We start from the raw sequence: 11,309 nt of genomic DNA, 5'->3' as shown, positions 1-11,309 counted from the left end.
AGCAGTACGGGGAGCTTCTCGACTAAAACTGCCTATGATTTGCATATTAACCAATCCAATGTTGTGGTTAATGGTTGGGCTGGTTCTGAGTGGAAAAGTATTTGGGGGGTTAAGGTAACCGAGCGAATAAGGTTTTTCCTCTGGACGGTTGGGCACAAAGCTGTTCTTACGAACGCTAGTCGTGTTCGACGTCATATCAGTATGGATGACAAGTGCGGTTGTTGCGGAATTAAGGAGGACCTGATTCAGCTACTAAGAGATTGTGTTGAAGCTCGTAGAATTTGGATGTTTCTAGTTCCGTTTAATTGGCACTTGATATTTTTTTCTGGTAACTTGAGGGTGTGGATGATGAGAAACATAAATTCAAAGGAGCGATGGAATGGGATAGCCCGAGCCTCTGTCTTCAGAATATGCTGTTGGTTAATTTGGAAATGGTGGAACGAGTTCGTCTTTGAAGGAGTCGGGCGTGGGCTGGTGGAGAAGATCGACGCGGTTATCCGGCACGCGAAGGAGCAAAATGGAACTGTGCAAAGCTGTCAAAACAGCAGCCTGGAATTACCGTGTTATGCAGATCGGGTGGTTAAGTGGACGGCACCGGCGGAAGAGTGGATCAAAATTAACAGTGATGGTGCGAGCGGAAGGGATCCGGGTTGGGCTTCGTGCGGAGGTCTGGCTCGGGACTGTCGAGGAAACTGGATGAAGGGGTATTACTGTAATCTGGGGATCTGTACTGCAGATCTAGCAGAAATATAGGGGCTGTTCTACGGCATTGATTTAGCTCGGAAGATGGGTTGGAGGAAAATTGTGTTTGAAATGGATTCACAGGTGGTGGTGGACTTAATTAGGAAGAAAGGTAGTCGTGCCTATCGTTATGATTGGCTAATTGAAGAGTGTCGGAAACAGATTAGTTCAGATTGGGAGGTCGAAGTTGTTCATGTTCTCCGCGAAGGGAATAGAGCAGCGAATTTTTTGGCAAATTTCGCAGGTACAATGAGCTTAGGGTATCACGGGTGTGACAATCCCCCTGCAGGCCTAATGGACATCCTCAACACGGACAATTGTGGTTCTGGCATCCTTAGAAGAGCTCGGGATCCTCCTTGATCTTCTTTTTGTTTTGTTTTCGAGGTTTAGGCCATTCCTTCTGTTAAAAAAAAGTGATTTTGTTACAATAAAGTCATTAGATTTTACTTTTTATTTTAATAAAGTAATTTGAAGTATTCGGGCTGAAAATAATTTACTTTTATGTATAATATCAAATAATTTTTTTTTTACGATTACGATGACAATTGAAATAAGTAAATAAAAATGATTTTTATTTTGAGTTGTCATATGATTGTCATGTTCAGTGACGGAGCCAGGAATCTATAATTGGGGGGCTAATATTAGCTAACAATTTTTTTTTAGCTATAAATTATTTATAATTTTCATAAAATTTAATTCAAAAATTAAGTTATTTGAGTCTCAAAAGTAAGAATTTGATTTTTTTGTTAAGAAAAAGAGATATAATACGAACCAAAAAAAGAAAAAGAAAAAGAGATATAATAAATTCTAAAAGAAAGAGATATAATAAAAATAAGTTAGAGAGCTCATTTGGAAAAATAAAGTTCAAATAAATAAAGGTTTATTTAACAAAATGAGTTTGGTGGGGATTGAACACATGACCCTTCATTTTAAGATAATACTCTCAAACCAACTCAAATACCTTCAACTATTGAAATAATACACATCAATAAATATAAACCAATATTCGTGGAGCCTAGACGGGAAAAATTAATGATACTCAAGGGCGGAGCCGGTGGCCGGGAGGCTTCGACCCCCCGAACCCCAGGCTGGCTCCGCCCCTGGTCATGTTATAGGTAAAAGTTAATCTTTCCAATATAATCGTCATGCAACTATTTTACTAATCTATACTATATATAATTACGGAAGCAGAGAGAAATGAGAAGAAGTGTTTTAGAGGTTTTTTTGATGAGTTGTCAACGTAGTAAAAAATCAGATTAAAAATATTTAATTAATTAAAAATAAATATTTAATTAATTAAAAATAACAAATTTATATTTATAATATATTAAATAATTACTAGCCTATTAATTAAAATAATAAAAGAAAGCAAGAGTTACGGGAAGATGAAAAAACACAAAGCAAAGGAAATCCAAAAGTCACAAATAAACTTCTATATAAAGCACGATAGATAGTATTATATTTCTGAAAGTAAATATTCGATTTTTTTCATATGTTGTAGTTATTTTGTTCTCAATTATGTTGTTGTTTTATTTTTACTAAACAATAGTTGTTATAGTTTTATCTTTCAGATTCATTTCTGTTATTACCCAGGTTCTATACCTCTCACTATTTTATCCATGTTTTCTTTTTTATTTATCTTTTTTTTTCCAAACTGATAACTTCAATTGAAGAAATCCGACAAAAATAGAAGATGCATGAACAACTAAACCTGGAAAACACAAAAGTGTCAAAAATTACAAGAAATTCTTATGTTTCTCAAGGTAATTATTCGATTTTTTTCATATGTTGTAGTTATTTTTGTTCTTAATTGTGCCGTTGTTTTCTTTTTATTAAACAATAATTGTTATAGTTTCATTTTTCAGAGATGAAATTCCATTTCTGTCGTTACCCAGGTTCCATACCTCTCGCTACCTTATCCATGTTTTCTTTTTTATTTGTCTTTTTTTTTTCAAAATGACTAAAATAAAGATTTTGTAAATTTGTATTCTTTTTTATTATATGTTTCTAGGTGTTATCGTTTCGATTGCTAACTCTTAACTAAAATTTAGATTTTCGGCATTAACTCAATTTTTGGCTTTCTCAATTGTGCTGTTGTTTTATTTTTATTAAACAATTGTTGTTATAGTTTCATCTTTCAGAGATGAAATTCCATTTCTGTCGTTATCCATATTCCATACCTCTCGCTACCTTATCCATGTTTTCTTTTTTATTTATTTATTTTTCAAAATGACTAAAATAAAGATTTTGTATATTTGCATTCTTTTTTAGCATATATTCCTAGGTGTTATCGTTTTGATTGTTAACTCTAACTAAAATTTAGATTTTTGGCTTTCTATGAACTCAATTTTTAGTTTTAATTGAAGTTAGATTAATTTTTCTAATTCGGAACATGTTGAAATCCACTCATTTTTTTTAGTTTGAGTTTAGCTAATTGATATGGATTGTATTTTTTATTTTTATGCATTTTGGTACAAATAGATATAAAGTTTCACACGATAGTTGTTCATTGAAGTTTGAGACATATTAAATAAAATATTAAAGAGATATTGGAATATTATACTTACAATGAAGTTTATTTCAATATAAATTATGTTATATTATTATTATTATTATTATTATTATCAAGAAGTTATTTTTTCCAATTTTCTAGCGTCTAATACGTTTGATAAGATGTTTATTCTTGAAGAATGTGGATTATGCTAGATACGAATTCAAAATCAAGATAAATAAAAATAAATTTTGTTGCTCAAAATTCTAAAAATGTACATTAATTATGGATATTGAGATAATTGCTTTTGCAACATTGGCTTATATAATTTTTAACTATTATATTATGGTTCGTACAAAATTGTTAGTATTTCAAGAGTTTTTAACAGATGAAAATGAAATATGATCATAGGACAAATTATTGAAAAATATTAATTAAGAAAATATTATTATTTGAATTTCTTCAAATTCTCAAATGTTGAGCATAATGATTCTAATTAATATGATTAATTTCACATATTAATTATAAAACGTTTTTTTTTTTGTACTGAGTGGTTACAATTGCGATTTAACTCTATTTAACTAAAATTAATTTATGGATTTAATACTTCATTAAGAAAAAATAAAATGTTTAATTAATGAGCAAAAAATATTTTCACTCTCCTCTTTATACGCTTATGTCTCGACATTTTCTCTTATTTTCAAAAAAAAAAACCCTAATAGGAAGATGGTTCTCTTCTAATTATCTTTTTCGTCCCTTCGTTTTTTTTTTCAATTCTTTTGTTTGTTTTTCTTACTTACAAAATTCAAGAATATATAATTATTAGAAAATATTAATGAAGTCAAATAAGTGATATCTGCGAGTATGACTGATATTCTATATAGTGAAAGAATGAAGAACAAATTGATCGAATGTCTTGATGAGATATTACGAGATGAAAATAGGAGAAATCATCATCTTAAACTGATTCAATTAGATATATTGGCTTATTGTAGCAGAATGAATAATTGAATTCGAATACTTGGTGATCATGAAATTCCATCAACCAAAATAATTATCATCAAGATGAATTTGTGACTAATTCTTACGAATTTTATTTTTTTATATGTAACATATTGAATTGATAAAGTTTCTTCATATGCAACATTAGAAAAGTATTGATTGTAATAGTTTATAGAATAATATATTGATGTTGCTTCCATTTTAACATAGATTGTAATTCTTTTGTATCGTAGATATAATATTTAATTTTAATTGTAGTTTAATTCAATTTTTGTTTAACCTATATTGTAATTCTTTTGTATCGTAAATATAATATTTAATTTTAATTATAGTTTAATTCAATTTTTGGTTTTTTATTATATTCTAATATATTTCTTAATTAATCTGCTATTTTATTATTATTGTTTCACAGAATATTTGGCATATGAAAATGTATTAAAATTTCTAAAAAGTACAAATCATTGAATTTTGTAAAAATAAATAAATCATTCATCTTTAGTTAAAATTCAATAAAAAAAAGTAGTCAATTATTTTTAAAATTAATTTAATTTAAATTATCATTAAAAAATATATATTAATTTCAAATATACATAATATAAATTTTTTTCATAGCATGATATAAAATTATTTAAAAGTAAATATGTCAATTTATTTATGGGTAAATTCAAAAAAAAAACCCTTGTGGTTTGATGTTCTTCCAAAAAAACCCATTGTGGTTTGTTATTACAAAAAAAAAGGACTGTGGTTTGCGCCATTACCCAAAAAACGGGGCTTAACGGTGTTAAAATGCTGACGTGGCACAAGGGTAAAGTTGGAAATTCGATTTTTTTTTTATTTTTTTTCTCTCTCTCTTCTTCTTCATCCTCCTTCCTTCTTCTTCTCCTTTCTCCTTCTTCTTCCTCCTTCTCCTTCCTCCTTCCTTCTTCTTCTTCTCTCCTCTTCTTTCTTCTTCCTTCTTCTTCTTCCCCCTCCTCCTTCTTCTTCCTTCTTCTTCTTCTCTCCTCCTCCTTCTTCTTCTTCTTCCTTCTTCCTTCTTCCTCCTCCTCCCCCTTCTTCTTCCTCCTTCTTCTTCCTCCTTCTTCTTCTACCTTCTTTTTTTTCTTTTTTTTTTAAGTTTCGGAAATTTCCAGATTTCTGGAAATTTTTCAGATTTCCGGAATCCAGATTTCGGAAATTTCCAGATTTCTTCGGAAATCGAAAATTAAAAAAAAAAGAATGGAAGAAAAAAATAAGAAGAAGGAGGAGGAAGAAGAAGAAGGAAGAAGAGGAGAGAAGAGAGGAAAAAGAAGAAGAAGAAGAAGAAGAAGAAGAAGAAGAAGGAGGAGGAAAGAGAGGAAAAAAATCGAATTTCCAACTTTACCCCTGTGCCACATCAGCATTTTAACACCGTTAAGCCATTTTTCGTTTTTCGGGTAACGGCGCAAACCGCAGTCCTTTTTTTTTGTAATAACAAACCACAAGGGTTTTTTTGGAAGAACATCAAACCACATGGTTTTTTTTTTGGAATTTACCCTTTATTTATTTATCTAAATTATATAAAAGTTTCATACCCCGTGCATCGCACGGGTTTTTGACTAGTTATTTTGTTTAAAATGAACAAAATGATTTTCTTAAAATAAAAATTAAAGTTTAATAGTTTTATTAAAACAAAATAAAATTTAGTGATTTTTTTTAGTCGTTAAATTTTAATTTTAATTTTAATAAAGTCATTTAAATTATTTTTTAAACAAAAAAAAAACAATTGAATAACAGAAAAAAGCAATTGAATAATTGAACAGTGACATGAAAATCATGATTTTTATATATTCCATGTGAAATTAAGGTGTTCGCTATGGTTATTTTGTTTTTTACAAGGTACCGTTACTTGGTCTGGTTTTCACAATTGGATTAATTTTATGCTCTATCATCCAATGGTGAAAACCACACCAAGTAACGGTACTTTGTAAAAAACAAAGTAACCATAGCGGGCACCGTGAAATTAATAATAACAGATAATATATATATATATATATCAAGTTATATATATTTTTCAATTTTAATCAATAAAAATAAATTGGTTTAGTGGTTAAAGTCAATATATGAGAGCCAATAAGTTGCAGCTTCAATCCCTCTTCTATATTTAAAACTATTAATATGTTTTTATATAAAGGACCGTTACCAGTCAATGATACATTTTTGGCTTAAAGTACTTTTTGGCTCCTGATCTATCCAAAATTTGTGCATTTGGCCCATGACCTATTATTTGGTCATATTTGGCCCCTGACCTATCAAATTAGATAAAATTCAACCCATATTGAATGGAAAATTAACTTTGTTGAAAAATTAACAGCAGTCACCAATACAAAAACGACACATGATACATAAATAAAATTAATTTTCAACTGGAGATGGCAACAGTAACTATTTTACACAGTAAAAAAATCTTAAAAACTTTTTCTAGTGTTCTGATAGAGTGAAAATTAATTTTCTTTATGTGTCATGTGTCATTTTTGTATTGGTTACTGCCGTTAATTTTCCAAAAGAGTTAATTTTTCATTCAATATGGGTTGGATTTTATCTAATTTGATAGGTTAGGGGTTTGACCAAATAATAGGTCAGGGACCAAATGCATAAATTTTGGATAGGTCGGGGGTCAAAAAGTGCTTTAAGCCTACATTTTTTGAATCCATACCCTTTTATACAGGGTACGAGAGTAATCCCCATTAGAGTCGGATAGTACCGGTTCTACATTTAAAACTATTAATATGTTTTTATATAAAGGACCGTCACCGGTCAATAATAATTTTTTTTAGTCTATACATTTTTATGTAGGGTATGAGTAATTCTCATTAGAGCCGGATAGTATATATTAGCCATTGCCATTCATACCTAAAACTGAAGATTTTATGGGCCTGGCCCAAACCCAATATTACGTTTAGGCCATATCTGTAAATAAAGGATGAAATTGGGCTTCATATGAAAGTGAAGTTTGGCCCAGAACATTACAAAATGAATCAAAGATTTCATTAAAAAATTATAATAATAAGGAAAATAAATAAACATGTCTTTATAAATGTAAGAACTATGAATTATTATATTATGCATAAATAGTTATTTAGTCAAATCATTTTGAAGAAATTTTAAGATGCCTGCAAGGCTAATAGGATTTGGCTTGGTGGCTTTGCAACCAATGTAGGTTTTGTTACAATGATTTTAGCTGAGTTTTGGTGCCTTTACTATGGCCTTCTCTTGGTTCGGGACCGGGGTTTCGGTGTGTTGTACTCAAGTTTGATTCTTAAATTGTTATTCGGTTATGATTGGTACGGCTGAGCCTCATCATCCTGTAGCTTGGTTACGTGTTCACTGTCAGCTTTTTAGGGATCGTGAGTAATGGTGAATACAGAATGCAACGCTGGGGTAGGGCACGCTCTTGAATCGGATTGAATACTCGAATAAAAAGATTCAGAATTGGATTGAATAGTTGACTTTTTTTTTAGGAACGAACTGAAGTGTATGGTTGAGTTACATTAGGTACAATTCTGGAGATTTTCAAATTCTTAATATTACTGAGTAAATATGTTGGAGATTCTGGAACCGAACCGAATATCTGAATAAAAGATCTAGAAACGGATTTAACCGTTGACTTTTACTTCAGTTTCGAACCAAATTGTATCGTTGATTTTATCGGATACAATTCTATAGATTTCAAATCCCTGGTTTCGTACTCACCCGTAGCTTTAATAATTGGATTAATACAAATTTGCCTCACGATATGAAGCAATTCCCTATATAGTTTTAGATTGCGAAAGAAAGAAAGAATTATAGATTGTGCTTTTTTCCCAATCACTTGTGACGGGCTTTTAGTGACAAAAACATCTATGTTTACTTTCGTTGTTGCTACAAAACTTGCAATTCCATCGTAATGGTAATTTTGTTTGCACTGAAATACCAATTCCGTCAATTTTTGGAAAAATCCTATCCATTGAGATCATGATACGTTAGTATTGTTGCCGACGTGGCATGATCTCAACGGTCCCGAACGAATTTGGTTTTGAGACTATGTAGAAATTCTCCAATTTTTGAGACCAAATTGAAAGTCGTTAACGCTCATTTCTATAGTATCAAACTAAAATCCTCGTTTTTAGCAAACCTCGGTCTTTGTTTGGACAAATTCTGTTTTGCAGACACCAGTTTAATAAAAAGTAAAAGCACATGTGTTTTTTTAATATGAAATATATATATATTTCATATTTTTGGACTGACGTCAATTTTTGGAAAAATCCTATCCATTGAGATCATGATACGTTAGTATTGTTGCCGATGTGGCATGATCTCAACGGTCCCGAACGAATTTGGTTTTGAGACTATGTAGAAATTCTCCAATTTTTGAGACCAAATTGAAAGTCGTTAACGCTCATTTCTATAGTATCAAACTAAAATCCTCGTTTTTAGCAAACCTCGGTCTTTGTTTCGACAAATTCTGTTTTGCAGACACCAGTTTAATAAAAAGTAAAAGCACATGTGTTTTTTTAATATGAAGTATATATATATATATATATATATATATATATATATATATATATATATATATATATATATATATATATATATATATATATATATAAAGAATATTTCCATCCAACGAACGTATGCAAAATAACTACTTTCCATGTCCTATGAAATATGCACAACTCATTCTTTTTGAGAAAAAAAGAGAAAACAAATGCACACTCGGTGGGACTCGAACCCACAATCGTTTGATTAGAAGTCAAACACCTTATCCATTAGGCCACGAGTGCTGACAAGCATAATTTATCTTTTAAGCACAAATAACCATCAATTTTCTATTGTACCCTTATTTGTTATAGTATAAAAATACTAAATATAGAATAAATTAGATGTTTTATTCATCAAAACACTTTATTAATTAAGGGTATATAAGAAAAATATCAATAAATTCTTTCTTATTAAGTACGTAGTTCTATTTTTGCTTTTATTTTATAAGACAAAGAAGTAATAACTAAAAATATACATTTGTATATCATGAGCCATTCACTATAAGAAAACAGGATTTGACAACCTTTTTATAGTAGCCTTTTTATAAATCACAGGATGAGCTTAGTTAAAAAATGTCCACTGGGAGATCCACATATTTGCCTCAACAATGCGCAGGTTTAGCACCGTCCCTTTATCGATCAAATTATATTTGCCCTAAGCAAACAATTCATTCTTCGTTCATATCATCGTTTCTGTAAGCAATAAGTATTCTTCTTCTTCTTCATATAATTTTTGTTCTTCTTCGTCACCTCAATTTCGTTTGTACAAGAGGGATTCTAACTCAGATATAAATAATGTTCTTAGGATAAAGAGTTATCCAGAAGATTGCTAGAATTGAGTGCACATATAATTAAAGTTATGCAAACGCTTTATCTAACTGTTCTTTCTGGATCTCCATTCCACAATCGGTTCAATTTATTGGAGTTTTCAAAATTTGTTTGACCTTATATTTAGACCTATTTGATCTAAAAAAGAGAGGAAAAAAACCCTTAACTCAGGTCGTTTTGAATATTTTTCATATAAACCATTTAGTTATTATCTAAGCTTTAAAGAGCTTATTTTCCAAGCCCATCTAATTATAAGTTACATAATTGAAAACCCATTTATCTCAAAAATAGGAAATTTACAAAAAAAAATCAATTTAATTTTTTTATACAATTATGTTAAGTAATAATTTGAATTATGTCAAACTAAGTAAATTATTATTTTTAATATACTTTAAGAACCATAGTTTATAAATTAGAGTTTTAGGATAAATTTTGTTGGTTAAAGATATATATTTTAGGGTTTATGATTTATGAATTGAGGTCTAAAATTTATAAATTAAGATATTAAAATATACTGATTTATAGAAAATAGTAAAATATTAAAAATTAAATTTTATAATATAATTTTTTTTTTATAACTAATTATAATTTTGATATAGAAAGTCCTTGAAAGTTAAAAAAATAATAATTAAGAGACTAGATCCCTTATGTAAAAAATATCCAAATTGGAAAATAATTAATAGAAGTCATAAGTATGCTGTTAAAAAATCATATGTAAAGTTATTTTAAAACTTTATTTTCACTGTAATTTCCTTAAAATGGTCTGCCCAATTTGTGCCCAAAATAAAATGATTTTTATGGGCCTGGCCTAAACCCAAAATTAGGTTTAGTCCATTAAAATAAAGGATGAAATTGGGCTTCATATCAAAGTCAATTTTGGTCCAAAACACTACAAAATTAATCAAAGACTTCATTAAAAATTAAAGGGAAATTTATGCAAAAATTCAGATTTGAAAAACTATTTACAACTATATCAAGTACTAATTTAAATAATATTAAATTAAGAAAATCATTGTTTTTTATATATTTTAAGAACTATGTTTTATGAATTAGGGGTCTAAGATATATTTTTAGGGTTTATGATTTATGAATTAAGGTCTAAAATTTATAAATTAAGGTATAAAATCATAATATATTTGAGATATATAGAAAATAATGACATATTTAGAATTAAGTTTTGTGATATGATTTAAATGTAATTTTGTAATCAGATATGATTTGTATGTAAATACCCAAAATTAAATAATAAGGAAAACAAGTAAATATCTTTATAAATGTAAGAACTATGAATTATTATATTTTGTATAGATAGTTATTTAGTCAAATTATTTTGAAGAAATTTTAAGATGACGACAAGTAAAGCGGTTAACCAGCCGAACCGATACCGAAACTCATTAATATCTCGAGCTGAACCCCCTCGAATCGAGTTTTGATCGAGGTTTAACCAGATTCTTTATACATGCATAGAATAAGTACCATAAAAGATAAAAAAATAAAATTCCTAACATATTTCACATGAGTTAAAAGATTACAAAAAAAAAAAAACCATTTTTCATGGTCGAGCTCTAAGAATAGTAATTGTTACTGGTGTCTGAATAAGACAAACTCACAGATTACATATGATCTTATTGCGGGCGAAGTTGGTTATAGATAATGGTTGTTAGTGCTACTGATAGGGACGTTTTGTTTGATCCGTATGAGGTTGAATGATT

General features: G+C 29.3%; 1 non-coding gene across 1 annotated transcript; it reads right to left on the bottom strand.

Moving 5' to 3' along the window:
* Nucleotides 1–8,939: 8,939 nt before the first annotated feature.
* On the bottom strand, nt 8,940–9,012 carry TRNAR-UCU (transfer RNA arginine (anticodon UCU)). Its single transcript has one exon. It is a non-coding gene; the product is annotated as a tRNA-Arg (tRNA).
* Nucleotides 9,013–11,309: the final 2,297 nt, after the last annotated feature.

Source organism: Euphorbia lathyris, chromosome 4 (assembly GCF_963576675.1).
Source record: "Euphorbia lathyris chromosome 4, ddEupLath1.1, whole genome shotgun sequence".
Lineage (NCBI taxonomy): Eukaryota > Viridiplantae > Streptophyta > Magnoliopsida > Malpighiales > Euphorbiaceae > Euphorbia > Euphorbia lathyris.
Note: the sequence above shows the minus strand (reverse complement) of the source record. Positions and strands in the feature narration are given on the sequence as shown.